Raw genomic sequence first — 22421 nt, 5'->3', positions numbered from 1 at the left:
TGACTATATCAGAAGCCCACGAGTAAAGCTGTGATTCATATTGCAAAACACAGGCATAATTAGAATTTAAAGATGCATGGAACCAGTGCTGCACAAATAGGAACATTTATTAAATCCCTGTTTAGAATCAGTTAAACTCTCCTAATTTTATTCTGAAGTGAGATATTTAGTGTTTTATTCTAGAGATGAAAGTATAGCTGACCATCACTAAACATTATTTAATCACTAAAATTATAGACTAAAACAAACAAAAGAATGGAGATAGGGGAATTTTTTCCCTCTATGAAGCTTGATATATACTTTTGAGAATTCTAATTTTAGGCTGATAGATATTTTCCTTTAGCTCACTGAATATATTTTCACTATTTTTGACTTTTATTGTTGCTGTTGAAAAGTAAACTATCAGGCTAAATTTTTCTTTACAGGTTATCTTTCTTTTCCCTCTTACTACTTTTAAATCTAAGGTATTTCTGATATTTTTCTGAAGATGTTTACTTTGCTGAGATAAAAATCACCTTATATTTATTATGCAACTTAATATTTGCTGGCTTTATGCATCTAGGGATTGGTTTCTCCTTTATCAATTCTGGATGATTTCCAGACATCCTTTTATTTATTGATAATCTATTCAAAACATCTATACTCCCCATTTTTCTTATGATGGGAAGTTACCCTCTTTACAGTGGAGTCTGTAAGTAAATTAACAGGTAGACTGGAACAGAGGTCGTGGTCACAGACTGACTTGCTATTTGGTAATGCCCTTGGGCTTAGGAGTTCTTCCTATTGATCCAAGAGTCTAGTTGGAGATAATAATCAGGCCTCCATTGAGTTTTGTTCTGATTTTATTTTCTAATCTCTAGCTCAGTTTCTTCTCTACTCTGTATTATGGGTAAGTTTTAGTGGTTCTTTTATATCAGGGACTCTTAAATATTGCTTTGATTTGAATGTTCATTTGTGAAGCAAGATCTTGTTTCTCTTATAATTTATTTAGGATGCCTTTTAATTGTATCCCATTCTCATTGCCAGCTGTAGTGGTGAAAAGTTGCCTAGATGCTGTGATAGCCTCCAAATAAGTTACCAGGCAGGCTATTTCAGAGCTCACAGAGTAAAAAACCTCAGAGATCAAATTAAGATGATTGAATCAGATTATTTAATCTACTTAAAACATATAGCAAGAAACGAGGGAGAAAAATGGAATAGAAGTGAGTACAAGTGGTGTGAAATGACCACATTATCTGAAACATGTATTTTGCAGTGTTCATATATCCTTTTTCTCACTTTGTTCCATCAGGCTTTCTCTGGTGGTTGGGTTATAAGAACCAGAGTAGAGGTGAGTGAGGGTCTTCAACAGCCAGAAAATGATTGGAGCCACCATACTCTTGACTTTTTAGAGAGATGTAGGAGCAAGTGTTCCTCACCATAGCTGTGAACTAAGTAACTGACAACCTGCCAAGAAGTGATGAGTTTTATTTGATTGTTTTGGGTATAGCATGCATGAGGTTGTGTTAGGTTACTGATGGATGATTGATTTGGTGGGAGTCATAGCTGTGCCTCTGAAGATGATGTAATAAATGCTTCATGAATGTTCTAAAATGTTATTTAGTCCTTCCATACTTTATTCCTTCCTTTATGACAATATTCTTCACACACTTGTTTCATTTATTACATAATGTTTTTCAGGTTGCTACCTTAATGTGTATACTTGAGACACCTTATGAATGTTATCTGTATCTCTCATTTGCTTGTTCAGTATCTATACTTGGCATCTATGAGCTTTGCCTGTTCTAAGTATTTGTATTCTTTGCCTTTAAAATATAATTGAATATTCTTAAATCATACAACAAATTTACAATGTCTATTAATATTTCTTTTATAATTATTTCTATTCTACATCCTATACAGAAGATCCTTAGATTAATCTTCTAGTTGAATAATTTTCTCCTCAGTGATATATAATCTGCTATTTAGCCATTGAAATTTTCATTTTAAGTATTATATATTTTAATAGGTAGAAGTATTGTTTGGTTCTCTTTCAGATTTTGTTTTCTTAATATTCTTTTCTCCTAGTTTTAATCCTCCTTTATTTTTAAAAACACATTAAGCATCCTTATTTTATTCAGTAGTTCATAATTCTAGAAGTTGCTGTCTTTATGGGTTTGATTCTTCTGTCTACTTTTACTATGGATTTCACCTACTGTGCATCATTCCCTTGTACACTCTGATTTTGAAGGTCAACTCATATTCCTTGGGACTTTTTCTAAAGTCTTTAATACTCTGTTATGAAGATTGGTTTTTGCATAGAGGATGTTTTGATTACTTTTAAATGTCTATTAAAACTGAAAAGGATCATCTCCACAGTTTTTACAGATTACTCAGGTCATGTGAGGAATACATTGCTTTTAAAACTTTTCAGTAAAGACTGTTTTTCCTTTTTTTGGGCAAAGTAGGTCTATGATGGAAACTTTCTTCTTCTGGAAATTTTTAGAGTGAGGGGAATAGTGATGTTGGTGCATTGGAGGTGTACATCATTTGATCCTAGATTTTTTGTGAAAGTTTCTCGTTATAACCTCCTTCCTGATGAGATGCTACTCTTCTTTATTTGTAATACTCAAGCCTACCAGTAATACAAAAGTTCAAGATTATCTGAGTGAAGTAAATGTTCTGAGGTTGAAAGTTGGATTTGGGTTTACTTCTTATCTCTTTGCACTAAGGCTTTAGTTTGTGTTTAAATTTGAAGGAATGTAAGAATTTTTTAAAGTAAGTAAAAGTTAAAAAAATAAATTGACATAGGTTTATACATTATGAGAAAGATAATTGACACATAGTTTACCTCCCTACTCTTTCAGTTCAGTTCAGTTCAGTCGCTCAGTCGTGTCCGACTCTTTGCGACTCCATGAATCACAGCACGCCAGGCCTCCCTGTCCATCACCAACTCCCGGAGTTCACTCAAACTCATGTCCATCAAGTCGGTGATGCCATCCAGCCATCTCATTCTCTGTCGTCCCCTTCTCCTCCCGCCCCCAGTCCTTCCCAGCATCAGAGTCTTTTCCAGTGAGTCAACTCTTCGCATGAGGTGGCCAAAGTATTGGAGTTTCAGCTTTAGCATCAGTCCTTCCAATGAACACCCAGGATTGATCTCCCTCAGAATGGACTGGTTGGATCTCCTTGTAGTCCAAGGGACTCTCAAGAGTCTTCTCCAGCACCACAGTTCAAAAGCATCAGTTCTTCGGCGATCAGCTTTCTTCACAGTCCAGCTCTCACATCCATACATGCACTTTACTTAACAGTAAAAAGACTCTTATCAAGCATCCATTCTCATGCATTCTATGTTATTCAAATCTAATTTATGTTTCTTAATAATATTAAAAATAAACTCACATAAATAGATATTGGTAATTCCAACAATGTTAATGACCTATTGTGAAATATTTTATAGTTGACAAGATTTAAGGAGTACTAATTTATACAGATAACACCAGTGTTCTTATATATCATCAGCCTTTTACTTGTGTCCTCTGAATTTAACTGTTCCCAACATGTGTAATATGATTTGGGCTGATTTGACTATACACATCACACCCAGATGAGTAATTTCTGACATAAGGAACTTTGTTTTTATTAATACTAGGATTGACTTGATTATCTTAATAAAAGAAGTAGAAGATCAAAAACATTTTGTATTAGGGTATAGCCAATTAACAATGTTGTGGTAATTACAGGTAAACAGTGAAGGGACTCAGCTATACATATACATGTATCCAAAATAGTTGAACAGAAAAAAAAAGAAATAGAAGAAATAAAAGAATATCCAAGACAAACTAGTATAAACAATAAATAGGTATATTAGTTTATGTGACTGAGCAGATTGACAGAAATTGATTTGGAATCCCAAATAAAACTTGAATCCTACCCTAACCCTGATATTACCCTTGACGTTTGTACCAGTTTGAGCTTTTTACTGTTATGTGTAAAAAGAAGTTGATACTATAAGGAAGAGATTTCAAATTGTAAAATTAGCTAAACTGAAAAGAGAATGGTGATAAATTGTTTGTCCTGAGCTGGGCAGTTGGTCATTCTTTTTATGTAGTTGAGAAATAGTTGGTTAAATTTTTATTTATATTATAGATTGACTTTTGCCTACAGAAGGTATGAAATTAGGATTAGTATGAAAAAATAACAGATATTGAATATTTTGGTTACTTCTGTGGGCCTATGTATCATCAACATTTTGCTTATCTCTTCTCTATTTAACTCTAATAGTAGATTATTTTAAGAAATATGCATATAATAATTAACTTGAAACGGGTATAAATGAAATCAGTGATGGAGGAAAATACAACTTTGCTAAGAAGGGTGTTTTTATGCCAGTGATCTGTGATGCAATTTGATGAAATGTTTGCTATTTGGGAGTCTATCAAATAGAAAAAAAGATATATTTACCCCAAGATAAAGTTAGGACTTGGAAAGGTAAGACATTAGAAGAAACTAGTATCTTCTGTCGGAGAAGGCAATGGCACCCCACTCCAGTACTCTTGCCTGGAAAATCCTGTGGACAGGGGAGCCTGGTGGGCTGCCGTCTCTGGGGTCGCACAGAGTTGGACACGGCTGAAGCGACTTAGCAGCAGCAGCAGTATCTTCTGTAAAGCATTCTCTTTCTGAGTCAAAGACTATTAAACCTCACTAGAAAGGTAAAGCCTTTGATTTGATGATAAAGAAATATTAGTGTACCCCAAGGCAGAGCATAGCTGAAGTAAGTTGTTAAACTTAATCCTGTCGGGAGGGCAGAGAAGAATGTCTTCACACTGGCAGAAAGGTTTTTTAACATCTAGAAAGTTGTTTGTTTTCAAGGGTGGGCATTAAAAATATGAACTTGCTTACTGAGTGTTTAGGGAATGGAGTAGCCAGATAAATCTAGAGCTATTCTAAAAATGCAGATTTTCTTAAGCCTTTTGGCACATTCAGTGTTCCACTTGTCAGGACATAGTCTTCTGCTACACTAACATCTTTAAGATACCCTTATAATTCATCTCAAGGAGAGGGCAGTATTCAAGGAAGTACCTATATGAAAGTACAGTGGAATGCTTTTAACTTTACTGACCAGGGATAAACTCTGCTGCCCCAGCAAAAAGTCCTGCCTATTCTTGTTTGTTAGGATATGATAATATGTTTTGGTCCAGTGACCACTTTATATTCATCAGTCGTCACTGTGATTTTTTTAATATGCATTTATATATTGGGTAGGTAGGTTGGGGATGAATAATATTTATCCAGACTTGTTGTACCATGAATTGCCAAGGATCCTTAACTTACACCCAGATTCAGTGTTAGATGTGTTTTTGAACTCTCTCCTTTTGAGAAGGTGTAGATATATTTCATGTACACATTGATGATTTGGTAGATAAATGTATGGGAAAGTGATATTGATGTTGATATTCAAATAGGTACTCAGTTCAGTTCAGTAGCTTAGTCATGTCCAACTCTGTGACCCCAGGGACTGCAGCATGCCAGGCTTCCCTGTCCATCACCAACTCATGGGACTTGCTCAAACTCATGTCCATCAAGTCAGTGATGCCATCCAACCATTTCATCATCTGTCATCCCCTTCTCCTCCTGCTTTCAATCTTTCCCAGCATCAGGGTCTTTTCCAATGAGTCAGTTCTTCCCATCAAGTGGCCTAAGTATTGGGCTTCAGCTTCAGCATCATTGCTTCCAATGACTATTCTCTGATTTCCTTTAGGCTTAATTGATTTGATCTCCTTGCAGTCCAAGGGACTGTCAAGAGTCTTCACCAACACTGCAGTTCAAAATCATCAATTCTTTGGTGCTGAGCTTTCTTTATGGTCCAGCTCTCACATCCGTACATGACTACTGGAAAAACCATAGCTTTCAGTATATGGATCTTTGTCGGTAAAGTAATGTCTCTGCTTTTTAATATGCTGTCTAGGTTTGTTGTAGCTTTTCCTCTGAGGAGCAAGCATCTTTTAATTTCATGGCTGCAGTCACCATCTGCAGTAACTTTGGAACCCAAGAAAATAACCTGTATCACTGTTTGCACTGTTTCCCCATCTATTTGCCATGAAGTGATGGGATTGGATGCCATGATCTTAGTTTTTTGAATGTTCAGGGGTTTTCTGTTTGTTTGTTTTTAAACGTTTTAACCGAAGGATAATTGTTCTACAGAATTTTGTTGTTTTTCTGTCATACATCAACAAGAATCAGCCATAGGTTATACGCATGTCGCCTCCTTCCCGAATCTCCCTTCATCCGCTTCTCCATCCCACCCTTTGGCCTGTCCCAGAGCCCCCGTTTGAGTTCTCTGAGTCATACAGCAAATTCCTGTTGGCTATCTGTTTTACATATGGTATTATAAATTTCCATGTTACTCTCTCCATACATCTCCCCTTGAGTGTTGAGTTTTAAACCAGCTTTTTTGCTCTCACTCTCATCAAGAGGATCTTAGTTCCTCTTTGCTTTCTGCCATAGGATGGTGTCATCTGCGTATATGAGATTATTGATATTTCTCCCTGCAATCTTGATTCCAGCTTGTGGTTTATCCAGCCTGACATTTCACTTGATGTACTCTGCCTATAATTTAAAGAAGCAGGGTGACAATACACAGCCTTGACATACTCCTTTCCTAAAGTAGTTGTGGTTTTTCCTTTGTTGAAATTTGCATTTGATATTGCAATACAATCTTAAATAAATGTGTTATGTTATACATCATTTGAATGCACAATTCTTGCTTTATGTTTTTTTGCTAATGACTTATTATTTGCTGTTTATTTTATATGTACTTCAGACTATGGAAATTATGTTAGACAAAAAGCAAACTCGAGCAGTTTTCTTATTTGAGTTCAAAATGGAGCATAAAGGAGCAGAGACAACTCACAACATCTGTAATGTGTTTTGGCCCTGGAACTGATAACAAACATACAGTGCAGTGTTGTTTCAAGAAGTTTTGCAAAGGAGACAAGAGCCTTGATGAATAGAAGCATAGTGGTTGGCCACTGTAGATTGACAGTGACCAACTGAGAGTAATCACTGAAGCTGATCCTTTTACAGCTACATGAGAAATTGCTGAAGAACTCATAGTTGACCATTCTTTTTATTTATTTGGCATTTGAAGCAAATTGGAAAAGTGAAAAAGCTTAATAAGTGGGTGCCACAGGAACTGACCTAAAATTTATAAAAAATTATTGTTTGGAAATGTTGTCTTCTCTTATTCTTTGCAACAACAATGAACCATTTCTCAATCGGATTGTGATGTGGGACAAAAAGTGGATTTTACACGACAACCGACTACCTCTTCTTCAAGCATCTTGACAACATTTTGCAGGGAAAATGCTTCCACAACTAGTAAAATGGAGAAAACACTTTGAAGAGTTTGTTGAATCCCAAAGCCCAGTTTTTTATGCTATAGGAATAAATAAACATTTCTTGTTGGCAGAAAGGTATTGATTGTAATGGTTCCTATTTTGATTAATAAAGAAATGTGTTTGAGCCTATTTACAACAATTTGAAATTCATAGCCCAAAACCACAATTAAGTTTGCACTAACCTAATAGATTTTAATGGACCTTCTTGTGTACCTAACACCTACTCCACCCCTCACCATTGTGAAGAGTAGGATAAATCAGACTCTCAAATACAGGGGTTGGACCAGATCATTCTGGTCCAACCAGAAGAAGATTTTGTCTACAGGGATTGTCTACAGGGATTGGTAGATTTACACTGCCTAGTCCATACTAGTTCCATGCTCATGGGAATGAATTCGGGTTTAACCCAAAGTAGCATGAGGTACAAGCTTTTTGTTTTATTTTTGGTAATTAGGTATCATTGGAGAAGGAAATGGCAACCCACTCCAGTATTCTTGCCTAGAGAATCCTGTGGACAGAGGAGCCTGGTGGGCTGCTGTCTATGGGGTCGCATAGAGTTGGACACGACTGAAGCGACTTAGCAGCAGCAGCAGCAGCAGGTATCATCTATTCTCTGCCTCCTGGATTATTATTATGCTATTTTTTTCTGGTGTAAGACACACCTGCTTGGGGAAGTGTTGACACATGGCAGAAGGCTGAGCCAAGTAAACTTGAGAGAAATGGGACTGGGTTTCAAACAAACCAAGCCTAGAACTTTAGCCCTGGGTTTTTCAGTTTTACCAGTCAATAACTTCTCATATGGGCTTCCCAGGTGGCTCAGTGGTAAAGAATCCACCTGCCAATGCAGGAGATGCCAGAGATACAGGTTCCATCACTGGGATGGGAAGATATCCTGGAGAAAAAATTGGCAATTCAGTGGTTTGAGTATATATACACAAACTCTTTGTGACCCCGTGGACAGCCCGCCAGGCTCCTCTGTCCGTGGGGATTCTCCAGGTAAGAATACTGGAGTGGGTTGCCATTTCCTTCTTCAGGGGATCTTTCTGAACCAGGAATTGAACCCGGGTCTCCTGCATTACAGGTGGATTCATTACTACTGAGAAGTAATTGTGGGTGGATTCATTACACCTGGGAAGCATGTGTGTGTGTGTATATGTGTGTATACACACATGTATCTTTATTCTAATATATATATATATACACACATATGTGTATATATATATATGCAGTTTTTTTCAATTCTCACCAGAAGTCTCTAAGCAAAATAGAAATGTGTGTATGTATGTTTTCCTGAACATAGATGTATGTTTCAGAATGTGATATAGATCAGGGGTCTGCAAAATACAGGCTATAGGTAAAATCTAGTATGGCCTGTAAGCCAAGAAGAATTTTTTTTTTACTTTTTTTTTAAAGAGTTGTGAATAAAAAGTGAAGAATTCCAGAAAAAACATCTACTTATGCCTCATTGACTATGCTATAGCCTTTGATTGTATTGATTACAACAAACTGTGGAAAATTCTTCAAGAGATGGGAATACTAGACCACCTTACCTGCCTCCTGGGAAATCTGTATGCAGCAGGTAGAACCAGACATGGAACAATGGACTGGTTCCAAATTGGGAAAGGAGTACATCAAGGCTGTATATTGTCACCTAGCTTATTTAACTTCTCTGCAGAATATATCATGTGAAATTCTGGATTGGATAAAGCACAAGCTGAAATCAAGATTGCCAGGAGAAATGTCAATGACCACATATATGCAGATGACACCAGAAAGGAAAGAGGAACTAAAGAGCTGCTTGATGAAACTGAAAGAGGAGACTGAAAAAGCTGGCATAAAACTCAGCATTCAAAAACTAAGATCATGGCCTCACTTCATGGAAAATAGATGAGGAAACAATGGAAAGAGTGACAAATATTTTTTTCTTGGGCTCCAAAATTACTGTCGATGGTGACTGCAGCCATGAACTTAAAAAGAAGCTTGCTCCTTGGAAGAAAAGTTATCACAAATCTAGAAAGTATGTTAAAAAACAGAGACATTACTTTGCCAACAAAGATCCATCTAGTCAAAGCTTTGGTTTTTCCAGTAGTCATGTATGGATGTGAGAGCTGGACCATAAAACAAGCTGAGTGATGAAGAATTGATTCTTTTTAACTGTGGTGTTGGAGAAGACTCTTGAGTGCCTTGGACTGCAAGGAGATCTGACCAGTCAATCCTAAAGGAAATCAATCCTGAATATTCATTGGAAGGACTGATTCTGAGGCTGAAACTCCAGTACTTTGGCCACCTGATGCGAAGAACTGACTCACTGGAAAAGACCCTGATGCTGAGAAAGATTGAAGGCAGGAGGAGAAGGGGATGACAGAGGATGAGATGGTTATATGGCATCACCAACTCAATGCACATCAGTTTGAGCAAGCTCCAGAAGTTGGTGATGGACAGGGAATCCTGGTGTGCTGCATGGGGTCAAAAAGAGTCGGAGACAACTGAGTGAATGAACTGAACTGAACTGAGGTGCCTGGCGGGCTACAGTCCATGGGGTTGCAAAGAGTTGGAGATGACTGAAATCACCAGGGAAACCTCTCTGAAATAGACGGTAAAAGCCTATAGGTCACAAATACAAATCTGACTGTAACAGTAGCTTAAGTGCCATGTTCCTCAGATGATTTGTTTTTAATTATATATTTTTAAAGAATGCTTGTTTCTCGAATGTTCACACATGCTTGTTAATAGAGTAAGAACTATACACATGTGATAAAACAGTCCCCAATTTAAGTCTGAATTTTGCAATAAGGAGTTCATGATCTGAGCTACAGTCAGCTCCCAGTCTTGTTTTTGCTGACTGTATAGAACTTTTCCATCTTTGAATGCAAATATAATCAATCTGATTTCAGTATTGACCATTTGGTGATATCAATGTGTAGAAGCCATTTCTTGTGTTGTTGGAAGAATGTGTTTGCTATGCAATGGGTTCTCTTCAGAAACCTGTGTTAGGCATTCCCCTGCTTCATTTTGTACTCCAAGGCCAAACTTGCCTGTTACTTCAGGTATCTCTTGACTTCCTACGTTTACATTCCAGTACCCTATAATGAAAAGGATATCTTTTTTGAGTGTTAGTTCTAGAAGGTTTTGTAGGTCTTTTAGAACCATTCAACTTCCACTTCTTGAGTGTTACTGATTCATACAAAGGGAATTATTCTATGAGAACTTGAATCATCAGGGAATGCACCAAGGTCGCACTGTCTTATTACGTCTCTTAAATCTGTTGATTGATGTGCTAGGGCAGTGTGTCAAACACAACCAGTCTTATTACCGTTAAGCATTTTTTGTGGTGGACTGGTCATACATAAACTTTGCTTTTGGAAAGTCAGAGAATACTTTCAGTAGGAGATCATGCCTAAACTGAAGCTTTAATAATTTCGGAGGGATAAGTGAATTTCCTTATTTCACTTAGTAGACAACTAAGAACTTGAGAATGAGTATTTTTCATAGACTAGAATGAGAATGCTATTGAGGAGAAAGTAATCATTCTTAGTTTACTCTCTCTAAGATTAAATGATAAAACTGCTTTTGAGTTTATATATTGCCTGTCTTTGATAATGAAAACAGTAATGGACTAGACAAATCTTTCACAAAGCAAGAAAATATGCCCCGAATTGCCCAAGATAATTTACTGTTGTTTATTTAAGACAAGAAATGACTGAGGAAAAATCTTCTGAGCTTAAGGACATATCAATAGAAAACTCTAAAACTGAAAAGCAAAATAAGACTGAAAAAACCCACAACAGATTATATCAGAACTGTGAGACAACTGCAAAGGGTATAACACATACAGAATGGAAAAAAAAACAAGTAATATTTCAAACAAGACGAATGGAAAATTTAAACCCAATTATTGTCAGACACCAAATTGTGATCCCAGAACATCAGAGGAACACCAAGCAAGATAAAACGCTAAAAACCTCCCCTTAGGTATATCATATTCAAACACAGAAAAATCAAAAGAAAGGAAAAAAATCCATAAAAAACTCAGACAATAAATACACCTTAATATAGAGATGCAAAGATAAGACTTAAAACTGACTTTTCTTAGGAAATCCTGCTATAAAGAAGTGGGGGGAGTGAAAAATTAAGTAGCAGCAACAAAATAGCAACCTAGGAAAAAATTCAACCTAGAATTTAGTCATTGAAGAATTATCCTTATTAAGTAAAGGAAAATAAAAACTTTCTCAGGTAAACAACTGGGAGAGGGGCTTCCCTGGTGGTCCAGTGGCTAAGACTTCATATCCCAATGCAGGGGGCTATGGTTCAATCCCTGGTCAGGGAACTAGATCCCACATGGCACAACTAAGATCTGGTGCAACCAAATAAATAAACATTTAAAAAAGAAAAAATAAATAAAAAACAACTGAGAGAATTTGTTGCCAGTACAGTTGAATGGCAAGAAATGTTAAGAGGAATTTTTAAGAGAGAAATAAATGATTTAGATCAGAAGCAAATCTACATAGAAAAAGAACATTTGGAAAGGAATAAGTGAAAGTAAACTTATTTTAAAAATTGAGAAATCATTGATTTGCAATATTATGTAGGATTCAGGTATAAAAACATAGTGATTCACAGTTTTTAAAAGTTATATTTCATTAATAGTTAGCATAAAGTGTAGATTAAGATTTACTGAGCATGGCCCCACACATCAGAGAAGACCCAGATTCCCCCACAGACAGTCCGTCACATCAGGACACTTCCGCAAGCTTCTTATCCTATCCATCAGAGGGCAGACAGAATGGAAATCACAAAACAGAAAATTAACCAAATTGATCACTTGGATCACAGACTTGTCTAATTCAGTGAAACTTTGAGCCATGCCATGTAGGGCCACCCAAGATGGACGGGTCATGGTGGAGAGTTCTGACAAAATGTGGTCCACCGGAGAAGAGAATGACAAACTACTTCAGTATTCTTGCCTTGAGAACCCCATGAACAGTATGAAAATGCAAAAAGATATGATACTGAAAGATGAACTCCCCAGGTCGGTAGGTGCCCAAGATTCTACAGGAGAAGAGTGGAAAAAAAAAACTCCAGAAAGAATGAAGAGGCTGAGCCAACGCGAAAATAACACCCAGTTGTGCATGTGACTAGTGATAGAAGTAAAGTCCAATGCTGTAAAGAACAGTATTGCATAGGAACCTGGAATGTTAGGTCCATGAATCAAAGTAAATTAGAAGTGGTCAAGCAGGTGATCTCAAGAGTGAACACTGACATTTTAGGAATCAGTTGACTAGACTGGAATGGGTGTATTTGACTCAAATGACCATTATATCTACTACTGTGGGCAACAATCCCTTAGAAGAAATGGAGTAGCCCTCCTAGTCAACGAAAGAGTCCAAAATGCAGTTTTAGATACAGTCTCAAAAACAACAGAATGATCTCTGTTCGTTTCCAGGAAACCATTCAATATCAGAGTAATCCAAGTCTATGCCACAACCAGTAATGCTGAAGAAGCAGAAATTGAACGGTTCTAAAAGACCTACAAGACCTTCTAGAATGAACACTCAAAAAAGATATCCTTTTCATTATAGGGTACTGGAATGCAAACGTAGGAAGTCAAGAGATACCTGATATAAAAGGCAAGTTTGGCCTTGGAGTACAAAATGAAGCAGGGGAATGCCTAACAGAGGTTTCCGAAGAGAACACTCTGGTCATAGCAAACACACTCTTCCAACAACACAAGAAATGACTTCTACGTATCGATATCACCAGATGGTCAACACTGAAATCAGATTGATTATATTCTTTGCATTCAAAGTTGGAGAAGCTCTATACAGTCAGCAAGAACATGACCAGGAGCTGACTGTAGCTAGGATCATGAACTCCTTATTGCCAAATTCAGACTTAAATTGAAGGAAGTAGGGAAAACCACCAGACCATTGAGGTATGACCCAAATCAAATCCCTTGCGATTATACAGTGGAAGTGACAAATTGATTCACAGGATTATATCTGACAGAGTTCCTGAAGAACTGTGGATGGAGGTTTGTAACATTGTATAGGAGGCAGTGATAAAACAATCCCCAAGAAGTAGAAATGGGTAAAGGAAAAATGGTTGACTGAGGAGGCCTTACAAATAGCTGAAAAAAGAGAAGTGAAAGGCAAAGGAGAAAAGAAAGATATGTCCATCTAAATGCAGAGTTCCAAAGAATAGGAAGGAGAGAGAAGAAAGCCTTTCTAAGTAATCAGTGTAAAGAAATAGAGAAAAACAATCGAATGGAAAAGACCAGAGATCTCTTCAAGAAAATTAGAGATACCAAGGGAACATTTCATGCAAAGATGGGCACAATAAAGGAGAGAGATGTTATGAACCTAACAGAAACAGAAGATATGAAGAAGAGCTGGCAGGAAAACACAGAAGAACTATAGAAAAAAGATCTTCATGACCCAGATAATCATGATGGTGTGATCACTCATCTAGAGCCAGACATCCTGGTGTGAGAAGTTAAGTGGGCCTTAGGAAGAATCACTACAAACAAAGCTAGTGCAGGTGATGAAATTCCAGCTGAGCTATTTAAAATCCTAAAAGATGATGCTGTGAAAGTGGTGCACCCAATATGCCAGCAAATTTGGAAAACTCAGTAGTGGCCATAGAACTGGAAAAGGTCATTTTTCATTCCAATCCCAAAGAAAGGCAATGCCAAAGAATTTTAAAACTACTGCACCATTGTTGTCTTCTCCCAGACTAACAAAGTACTGCTCAAAATTCTCCAAGCTAGGCTTCAACAGTACATGAACCAAGAACCTCCAGATGTTCAATCTGGATTTAGAAAAGGCAGAGGAACCAGAGAACAAAAAAGGAAGAGAGTTCCAGAAAAACATCTACTTCTGCTTTATTGACTATGCCAAAGCCTTTGACTGTGTGGATCACAGAAAACTGTGGAAAATTCTTTAGTAGATGGGAATACCAGACCACCTTACCTGCATCCTTAGAAATGTGTATGCAGGTCAAGAAGCAACAGTTAGAACTGGGCATGAAACAACAGACTGGTTCCAAACTGGGAAAGGAGTACATCAAGGCTGCATATTGTCACCCTGCCTATTTAACTTATATGCAGATAGCATCATGAGAAATACTGGAATGGATGAAGCACAAGCTGGAATCAAGATTGCCGGGAGAAATATCAATAATCTCAGATATGCAGATGACACCACTCTTATGGCAGAAAGTGAAGAGGACTAAAGAGTCACTTGATGAAGGTGAAAGAAGAGAGTGGAAAAACTGGCTTAAAACTCAACATTCTCAACATTCACAAAACTTAGATCATGGTATCCAGTCCCATCACTTCATGGCAAATAGATGGGGAAACAGTGTAAACAGTGACACACTTTATTTTCTTGGGCTCCAAAAATCACTGCAGATGGTGACTGCAGCCATGAAATTAAAAGATGCTCCTTGGAGGAAAACTTATGACCAACCTAGACAGCATATTAAAAAACAGAGGCATTACTTACCAAGAAAGGTCCATATAGTCTAAGCTATGGTTTTTCCAGTAGTCATGTATGGATTTAAGACATGGGCCATATAGAAAGCTGAGTGCCGAAGAACTGATGCTTTTGAACTGTGGTGTTGGAGAAGACCTTTTGATAGCAAGGAGAGCAAACCAGTCAGTTCTAAAGGAAATCAGTCCTGAATATTTACTGGAAGGTCAGATGCTGAAGATGAAGCTCCAATACTTAGGCCACCTGATGCGAAGAACTGACTCACTGGAAAGACCCTAATGCTAGGAAAGGTTGAAGGTAGGAGCAAAAGAGGATGACAGAGGATGAGATGTTTGGATGACATTACTGACTTGAGGGGCATGCTCCTGCAGCTCAATTCCAGAAAAATAAATGACCCAATCAGAAAATGGGCCAAAGAACAGACATTTCTTCAAGGAAGACATACAGATGGCCAACAAACACATGAAAAAATGCTCAACATCCCTCATAATCAGAGAAATGCAAATCAAAACCACAATGAGATACCATTCCATACCAGTCAGAATGGCTGCTATCCAAAAGTTTACATGCAATTAATGTTGGAGAGAGTGTGGAGAAAAGGGAACCCTCTTTTCACTGTTGGTGGGAATGCAAACTAGTACAGCCACTATGGAGAACAGTGTGGAGATTCCTTAAAAAATTGGAAATAGAACTGCCATATGATCCAGCAATCACACTCATTGTCATACACACCGAGGAAACCAGAATTGAAAGAGACACATGTACTCCAGTGTTCATTGCAGCACTGTTTATAATAGCCAGGACATGGAAGCATCCTAGATGTCCGTCTGCAGAATGGATAAGAAAGCTTTGGTACATTTACACAATGGAGTATTACTCAGCCATTAAAAAGAATGCATTTGAATCAGTTCTAATGAGGTGGATGAAACTGGAGCCTATTATACGGAGTGAAGTAAGCCAGAACAGAAAACACCAATACAGTATACTAATGCATATATACGGAATTTAGAAAGATGGTAATGATAACCCTGTATACGAGACAGCAAAAGAGGCACAGGTGTACAGAACAGTCTTTGGGACTCTGTGGGAGAGGGTGAGGGTGGGATGACTTGGGAGAATGGCATTGAAACATGTATGTTATCATATGTGAAATGAATCACCAGTCCAGGTTCGAAGCATGAAACAGGATGCTCAGGGCTGGTTCACGGGGATGACCCAGAGGGAGGATAAGGGGAGGAGGGAGGTGGGAGGGGGGTTCAAGAAGGGGAACACATGTACACCTGGGGCGGATTCATGTCAATGTATGGCAAAACCAATCAATATAATATTGTAAAGTAATTAGCCTCCAATAAAAAAAAATGAAACACAACTTTAAAAGGATAGAAAACACAGTGTATGCTCTCAGAGACAGTGGAATGAAGCAAGACATCAGAAACAGAAATTTAGCTGGAAAATTCCAGTTTGCTTGCAGACTAAAATCTTCTAGCACTTCCAAATAAAACATGGGTTGAAGAACTCTCAATAGAAATTTTAAAACATTTTGGGCTAAATGAAAATTATATCAAGACTGATGAAAACTTTTGGAATGCAGAGAAGTAGTGCTTAGAGGAATATTTATAGGACTAAATGCATGTATTAGAAAGGAAGAAATATCTAAAAACAGTCATGTAAGCTTCAACTTTAGGCAATTAGGAAAAGAGAACAAATTAAGGTACACAGAAACATAATAATTAGAGCATAAGTCAATGAAATCGAAAAATAGCATACTCTTGCCATGCACTTCTTGGTATTTACCCAAAGCAGTTGTAAATGTTTGCCTACACAAAAACCTATCCATGATTGTTTATTACAATTTTATTTGTAATGGCAAAACTTTGGAAGCAAACAAAACATCCTTTAGTAGGTGAATGGATGAATAAATAATATGATGGATCCAGATGATAGAATCATTTTAGTGATAAAAAATGACCTATGAAACCATGAATGGGATGGAGGAAATTTAAATGTATATTACCAACTGAAAGATTTGGAAAGGCTACATATTTTGTGATTCAAACTATCTGGCATTTTGAAAAACGCAAGACTCTTATGATAATACAAAAATCAGTGATTGCCATAGGCAGAGAACAGAGGATTTTTAGGGCAGTGAAATACTCAATATCATATATAATGATGATTATTTGTCATTGTATATCTGTGCAAATCCACACAGTGTACACCACTGACATTCATGGTCCTTGAGTGGTAGTAATGTATCAATGTGTATCCACCAATTGTAATGTACCGTTCTAGTTGAGGATGTTCATCATGAGGGAGACTATGCGTGTATGGGAACAAAGGATATATAAGAATTCTGCCTTCCTCTAAGTTTTGCTATGAACCTATTACTGGTCTAACATGTAAAATCCATTAAAAATTTTTAAAATTAACAGAAAAATTAGCACACAATGGGTGTCACCAAAGATTTTGGTTTAAGGGATTACATGAATAGCAGCCAAACCTTACGCAGTCCTCCCGTCTTCTGTGCTTTTCCCTTCTCTTGCTTCCTTTCTTGGCAAGTTGAAGTTAACTTCTACCTTTTTAATAGCAATCACAATTCCATACTTGTTAAGATTTTGCATATATATTTTTATACTTTAATCAAAGTTGCTGATTATATGAAATCTGCAGTAGCAAATAATATGCAGATTATTGTGTCTTGTTGAGTTTTTTGTTGTTTAATTAAAATGTTAAAAATCAAATATGAATGAATAGGAATTTTAAATAAAGGATAGTTTTTAATTTTTGACTACTTTTTTCTATAATTATGCTAGATGTATAGTCTATTAAATAGGTTGTAGGTTATTTTTGTGCTGATAGTTGTGAAGATGTTCCTGACCTGTAAGATAATTGTGAAGACCTTCCTGGCCCATAAGAGCTGAAAACCAAAGAAATTATAGATGAAAGAAAGTCATAAATTTATAGCATTTTAGAAATAATTGAGATTTTTTTTGACAATAACTGGAAAACAATAAACTTAATTTAGTACTTGAAACTAAAGTAAATAAGTATCCAGGGTAAAATCTGGAAAACAAGACTAAAATTTTCCTGTTGTAATTGTTTATGGTTTGAGTTTCAGTATGAAAATGAACTGAAATGTCCCCCGCTTCAGCCTTCACTTCTGCTGAAGAGAGGAAACAATAAATAGGATGAGAGAATTTTTTATTCACAGTGAAGAAAAATAAAGACTAAGAAAGGCTTCTCAATGTGCCTCTTAGAAAATGACTAGAATAACCAGAGTAAAAGCAAAAATTGAGTGGTGAGTGAAGATCAATATAACTCTTTAGTGCTCAAAATAAGGAAGAGTGCGAAACAGCCAAAAATACTGAGGAATTTTTGCCATTTCTAATATATAATGAGTTAGATATATATATTCTTCCAGGATGCCTGTGGAATTCTTTATTTTTGTAATTGCTGGTAAGCTACCCACCAGAGTGCCAGAAAGCTGTTCTGCAAAGTTACCAACTGGTACACTATGAATCTCTTTGGGGGTGAGAAGTGACCTGACCTAGATATTGAGACCTGATACGCACATTCTGCAGCTCTTGGCCCTTGAGTGAGTTAAGTTTCCTCTGAGGCTCAATATATAGGGACAGTAATGTTTGTGAGCACAGACTGAGAAGGCAATGGCAAGCCATTCCAGTACTTTTGCCTAGAAAATCCCATGGATGGAGGAGCCTGGTTGGCTGCAGTCCGTGGGGTCGCTAAGGGTCAGACACGACTGAGCGACTTCACTTTCACTTTTCACTTTCACACATTGGAGAAGGAAATGGCAACCCACTCCAGTGTTCTTGCCTGGAGAATCCCAGGGACGGGGGAGCCTGGTGGGCTTCCGTTTATGGGGTCACACAGAGACGGACACGACTGAAGTGACTTAGCAGTAGCAGCAGGTGCTCAGAATTGATTGGCACATAGGCAGTGCTTTCCTGATGTTAGTTATTAGAAGAAGTATTTTGATTCCATAGTTTGTTACTATTTTGTATCTAAATCACTATCTTTCTGATAATAGAATTGGAAAGGTAGTTGGATCCTCTAATTTTAAAAAATAATCTTTCCTATTACTTCTAAGGTAATCTTGCTAAAGCAAATGACTTCACACTGGAAACCTAGTATTACAAAAGATATTCCATTCTTTTTTATTAAAAAAGAAGCATCTGTCACTGTCTGGCATGCTAGCAAAACTCCCTCTGGAATAATAAAAATATATTGAAAAATGTTCCCCCCATTATTTTCTTAAAGAGTGGAAGAGTTTGTGAAGAATTTTATTTTTTCCTTAAATGTTTTATAGAATTCACCAATGAAGTCATCTTGGCCTGGGCTTTCCTTTATGAGAATATTTTAAATTATTAATTCAGTGAGGTTTTTTTTTTTTTTTTGCTTGTTAAATGTCTGTTTAGGTTTCCTGCTTCTTATTAAGTTAGTTTTGGAAATTTGTATCTTTGGGGGAATTTTTCCATTTCATCCAAAATGTCTACTTGTTTGACTCAATGCTGTTCTTATATGCTTGGTGTGGGCCAGGACCCCGGCTATGGAGGTCTGGCTTGGGCAGGGACCTGGATGACTTCAAGGCACTTGTTTGTGTGAGCACCAGGAGTGGTTGCCCCTCAGTTGCTGCTTTGGGTCTGAGCCTTTGTCCTTTGTTGCTTAGCCACAGTGTAGAGGTATATCACGTCCCCTTACCCCAGTGTGGAGGTGCATCATAAGTGACTGCTCTTCTTAGGTTGGTATGCAGGCCAGGGTGGTTCTGGGAAAAGAGCCAACCACCCTGCAATCTTACTTCTCCCTCTCTGCCCTGTGTTGGGATCAAGTGAGTTTGTGCATGCTTCTTACAAGTAGGCTTCCTACAGCCCTGCTGTTAGTTCCACTAGCCCTGGAACCAGTGAAGTGGGCTCATTTTCCCAGTGTCGGACTCCAAGGCTGGGTGCTCAGTGTGTGATCTGAACAGCTCATTCCCCAAGGAGGGCCTCCACTTGTGTAATATCTTTTTTCCTCTGAGTCTCCCTCCCAGGGGCACAGGTTCTGACCTGATCCCATCTCTTCCCTTCCTACCTGATTCTGTGTGGATTTTCTCACAGATTTGGTCACTCAGGAATATTTCTTCAAGTCTCTGATTACTTTTCTGGATTGTTCCACATGTAGATGTATTTTTGATGTGTTTTCACGGGGGGGTGGGTGATTCCCATGTCCTCCTGTTCCACCATCTTGATCTTCTCTGAACTTAAAGCCACGCTTCTGCTCAAAACTCTACAGTGACTATCCATTTCAGTGACCTTCTTCGCATTCTTCAAACATGTCAAATATGTTCTGGCCTCCTTAAGCATACTTTTACCTATTGTACTTTCTTGTTTGCTTTACTCGAATGTTTTTTTAATATTCTTACTGTAGCATATGTCCTCTTAGCAATACTAAGTTCAGCCTATGTGAAAAGCAATTCACTTGTTATATATTTAGTCTTCTATTTCTCTATTATCTAATTTTACTTATCAGAGAATGTCAGCTTCATGGTATTACAGACTTCTGTTTAGAGAGCACTTACTGGTCATTTTCAATATACTATTTTTTTTCTTGAAAATCCATTGTTTTCTTTTTCTTTTAGTAGTTAAGTAACTACTAGATATTTATTAACCAATTTTACTTACATCTAAGTGTGTTCATCTGACTATATTTTTGTTAGATTTGTAAGTGCACAGAATTAATGGATGCAGTTGCTGCTTCAGACACTTAAATGGTAATTGGATTCCCTTTGTTTTCATGCCTCTCACTTCCCATGGACTGAAATGCATTAGTCATGTGGGTCAATGATGGTGTCTTTGCACATGGCTTCCCTGGTGGTTCAGTGTTGAAGAATCTGCGTGCAATGCAGGAGATCTGGGTTTCATCCCTGGGTTGGGAAGATCCCTTGGAGAAGGGAATTGTCTATCCACTCCAGCATTCTTGCCTGGAGAATACCATGGACAGAGGAGCCTGGCGTACTAGAGTCCATGGGATTGCAAAGAGTCAGACATGACTGAGCGACTAACACTTAAGCATGGTGAGGAAAGATGGAATTATTTTATGGAGCAGCACTGCTCAACCAGTGTAGACTGCATGCAAGCAAAGTAGCCTCTGTCTTAGTTGAATCATTGTAAGTTTTATTCTTTTAATGTATTTCATCCTAACTTTGGTGCTGGAGAAGACCTTTGAGAGTCCCTCGGACTACAAGGAGATCCAACTAGTCCATCCTAAAGGAGATCAGTCCTGGGTGTTCATTGGAAGGACTGATGCTGAGGCTGAAACTCCAGTACTTTGGCCACCTCATGCAAAGAGTTGACTCATTGGAAAAGACCCTTATGCTGGGAGGGATTGGGGGCAAGAGGAGAAGGGGACAACAGAGGATGAGATGGCTGGATGGCATCACCCACTTAATGCACATGAGTTTGGGTAAACTCCGGGAGTTGGTGATGGACAGAGAGGCCTGGCGTGCTGTGATTCATGGGGTCGCAAAGAGTCGGACACGACTGAGTGACTGAACTGAAGTTTTATTCTTTTAATGTATTTCACCCTAATTTTTAGATCACCAGTGAAAATATTTAAGTGAAGGAATAACTTGATAGAGCCCACTTAAAAATTTCAGAAATGGAAAAATTGCTTTCCTTGGTTAACTTCTTATTTTGCTGTTTAATAGTAATAGTAGTAGTAAGCTTCCTACCTGTTTCATCATTTTAGTTCAAATGATTTTACTCTTTCATAACATATAAAGAATATTACTGGTTTTTGGTGATCTGTCTATATAATATTGAAGTAGCTTACTTTGATATCCTCTCTTAAAAATTTTTGAATAATTATTGGTTACTGAATTTTATCTTGTGCCTTTCTGTATCCATTTATATATTTTTACATTTTCTCTCTATTATTTATGTAATGAGCTTTGTAATACTTAATCATAGTGTTCTTATTATTCTTTGTTTGCATTGCTATATTCTTTTTACTCGTGTTTAGAATTTTTGCATCTATTCTCAAAGATTAAATTGGATATGATTTTCTTCTTATTGCCTCATTGAACTGAGCAGGACTTTGAGTACAATGTTGAATATGTTGAATAGGGTGGGTGAGAGATGTTATCACTTGTTTTTGGTCTTATAGAGATAATATATGGTATTTTATTATTACAATATTAATTTGTTGATGTCATTTATCTAGTAGTATTTTAAATACATTAAGTTAAATAAAACGTAATATAGTCATCTTTTTATCTGCAAGAGGTTGGTTTCAGGATCTGCTGCAAGTACCAGAATTTGCAGATGCTCTAGTCATTTACCCTTGGTCCTGTATACCTGTGGTTTTCATAGTGTGATAGATTCAATCAATCACAGAAAGTATAGTACTTTTTTTATTGAAAAAAATTCATGTATAATTGACTCATGTAGTTCATACTTGTGGTATTCATATGTCAACTGTATTAAAATTAATCTTATCTATTTTCACTGTTTTTTAGTGTAACTAATAGAAACTTTTAAGTTATTTTATGGCATACATT

At 37.2% G+C, this 22421-nt stretch overlaps 1 protein-coding gene across 1 annotated transcript in view; it reads left to right on the top strand.

The window, feature by feature from the left end:
* Positions 1–22421, top strand: part of LRRIQ3 (leucine rich repeats and IQ motif containing 3) — a 217651-nt gene that overhangs the window by 63596 nt on the left and 131634 nt on the right. The window lies entirely within an intron of this gene.

The sequence above is a fragment of the Moschus berezovskii genome, chromosome 4 (assembly GCF_049115385.1).
Source record: "Moschus berezovskii isolate FMDL1 chromosome 4, NW_MosBer_1.0, whole genome shotgun sequence".
Classification (NCBI taxonomy): domain Eukaryota; kingdom Metazoa; phylum Chordata; class Mammalia; order Artiodactyla; family Moschidae; genus Moschus; species Moschus berezovskii.
This window is presented reverse-complemented; position numbering and strand designations above follow the sequence as displayed.